The sequence below is a fragment of the Carlito syrichta genome, unplaced genomic scaffold (genome assembly GCF_000164805.1).
Source record: "Carlito syrichta isolate Samal-C Ts95f unplaced genomic scaffold, Tarsius_syrichta-2.0.1 Scaffold302449, whole genome shotgun sequence".
In the NCBI taxonomy this organism is placed as follows: Eukaryota; Metazoa; Chordata; class Mammalia; order Primates; family Tarsiidae; genus Carlito; species Carlito syrichta.
This window is the reverse complement of record NW_007246545.1, coordinates 546,068-549,106: the sequence shown is the minus strand read 5'-3', so window position 1 is coordinate 549,106 and position 3,039 is coordinate 546,068. Positions and strand designations below refer to the sequence as shown.

Sequence of the window (3,039 nt, the reverse complement as noted above, 5' to 3'; positions counted from 1 at the left end):
CTTCTTAAAAGCCAGCAGTCCTATCATGGTGGCCCCACCCTGATGACCTTATCTAATCCAATTACCTCCCAAAGGCCCCACCTCCAACAGTCATCAACACTTGAATTTGGGGATTAAGTTTCCAACACATGAAATTTAGAGGACTCAAACCACAGTAATGTTCACAACCTCATCCCTGGAATCTGTGAATACTGGGGGTACTGAGAAAATGTATACACATTTTAAGAGATGTTTGCCCTAATCCAAAGTGTCTGGACACTGATGGTAACCACTTTGAGCACCTCAGGTAATTGCAGAAATCAAACATGACCTATATTCATCTTATTGAGTGTTACATTTTTTTTTAAGCATTTAAAGAATTTATTAGACACATACAGTTACATTCAATGAAATTATTAGTGAGCTACAAAATGGAAAATTAAGAACCCACATTAATAAAACCTCAAACACATCTCAGAATAAATTCAAGTTTTTCAGTTTAACATCTATATCTTTGCCAATGTTTTAAAAGCAGAAGGACCCATTAACACTTATGTAATAAAATTCAATGTTCTATGCTAAATGAACATAGAACTTATAGTTCACAGCATGATTTATAGTTACATTATAACCTTTCTTCCGCAGTGCTTACATTACTTCGCAATTATAATTATTAAGCTATTAATACAAAGCAGAACACTTCTTCAAATTAAGGTACCATTTGTTGTACGTAGCAAAGACTGCCTTCCTGCACCAAGTAAAGAAGTTACTCTTGAAATACTGGGTAGAATTTCTTTATCCAACATAGAACCAATGTGCTGGCAGATTTGCAACAGATGATCAGGAGTCACATGCTTATTGGACAAAACCAATTTCTTATAGCTTCTGTTGTGCTTGTTGCCTTCCCAGTCCAACCTCTTCGGCAACAACTGGTACTGCTCCAGCTCCTGCACCAGCACCTGGGCTGCTTTCTGACAAGGGCCTGCTGATAGGTGCCAGACAATGAGGAAGTACAGCTCGGACTCTATGACAGGCACCAGCTGTCGGGTGGATGAAGACTCTGCCATGACCAGCACAGGGTGGGAGGTGGGAGCCAGTAGACAACCAAAGCATGTAGGCCATGCTGAGGCCTGACCAAGCCAGCATCCCCTCTTCTCAGGAGCATGCTGCCACCACCCTGCTGTGCACACCACTGGGGTCTGACACCCAAAGGTTTTTTTTTAGATTGGAAAGTATAGTTTATTTAGACAGTAAATTAGAGAGAGAGAGGAGAGTCACCTTCCTAAGGTAGGGGAGGGCTCCAAAGTTTAGGAAACATGGTGGCCATAGCTCAAAGACCCATGTGGACACACCAGAGTTTAACAAAGCAATTACCTGGTATTAAGATGTTATTTTATTTTATTTATTTATTTATTTTATTTATTTTTTTTTTGAGTTGGAGTCTCACTCGGTCGCCCAGACTGGAGTGCAGTGGCCGCTCCCGGCCACCGCAGCCTCGCCTGCTAGGCTCCGGCGATCCTTCCGCCTCAGCCTTCTGAGTAACCGGAATTACAGGCATGAGCTACCACGCCCGGCTGATTTTTTGATTTATTGTAGAGATGAGGTCTCGCTGACCAGGCGGGTCTCAAACCCGTGGGCTCAGGCAGTCCACTCACCTCAGCCTCCCAAAGGCGCGGGATTACAGGCTGAGCCACCGAGCCCGGCTTTATTTTATTTATTTATTTGTTTGTTTGTTTGTTTTTGAGTTGGAGTCTCACTCTGTTGCCCAGACTGGAGTGCAGTGCTGCTCCCGACCATCGCAGCCTTGACCTGCCGGGCTCCGGCGATCCTTCCGCCTCAGCCTTCCACGTAGCTGGAACTACAGGCGCGCGCTACCACACCCAGCTAATTTTTGATTTATTGTAGAGATGAGGTCTTGCCAAGTTGCCCAGGCGGGTCTCGAACCCGTGGGCTCAGGCAATCCACTCACCTCAGCCTCCCAAAGGCGCGGGATTACAGGCTGAGCCACTGAGCCTGGCTTGTACTAAGATTTTAGTACAGTTTTTTTCCTTTCTTGAAATGTGTATACACTTTTTGGCATCCTCTGTATGTTACCTTACACAGCAAAAAAGTTTCTGCAGATACAATTAAATTCAGGATCTTGAGATAAGGAGGTTTTCCTCGATTACTGAGATGGGTTTAGAGGAGGGAGACAGGAAGGTCAGAGAAGGAGATAATTTTGAAAGCAGAAGTAAGAGTGCCCATGAAGCAAGGTGTGCATGCAACCCCTGGAAAATGGAAAAAGAAAGGAATATGTACTTCCCTAAGTCTCCAGTTGGAACTCAATCCTTCTAACACCTTGATTTTGGCCTGGCCAGACCTATTTTGGACTTCTGACCTCTGGAACTCTAAGACACATTTGGCCAATAGAATATAAAAAACAGCTCTTTTGTCATTTCCCACAGCTGTGTGGCTGTAGAGGCCCTTCCCATTTTGAGGATGTACTCTTTCATTCCTGGTTTATCATAAATAGATGTAGTTCATCAAATGCTTAAAAGGGGAGGGGGATCTACATAAATGAAGAAAAAGCAAAGAAAGAATATGGCTCTCACATAGACCCCTGGGAAGTCAGTCACTGAGAATACAGACTTTGAAATACAAACAATGAAGAGCCCCCAGTATGACTGGTCTCAAACCACAAACCCAGATATCAAGAAATTAATAGAATAAATAGAATCAAGGAGAGACAAGAGGAAAGAATGAAGGAGTTGATAACTGAGATAACAGCAATAAAGAATACAGAGACTGAAATAAATAACAAACTGATTAGCTAAGTAGAAAAAAGAGTCTCAGAGCTTGAGGACCAAAATATGGAACTATCCCAAACTGTTAAAAACATAGAAAAGAGCTGGGCTTGGTGGCTCAGCCTGTAATCCCGTGCCTTTGGGAGGCTGAGGTGAGTGGATTGCCTGAGCCCGCGGGTTCGAGACCCGCCTGGGCAGCGAGACCTCATCTCTACAATAAATTAAAAAAATCAGCCAGGTGTGGTAGCACATGCCTGTAATTCCGGCTACTTGGAAG

General features: G+C 43.7%; 1 pseudogene; it reads right to left on the bottom strand.

Moving 5' to 3' along the window:
- Window positions 1-683: 683 nt before the first annotated feature.
- LOC103259036 lies at window positions 684-1,046 on the bottom strand (annotated as a pseudogene).
- Window positions 1,047-3,039: the final 1,993 nt, after the last annotated feature.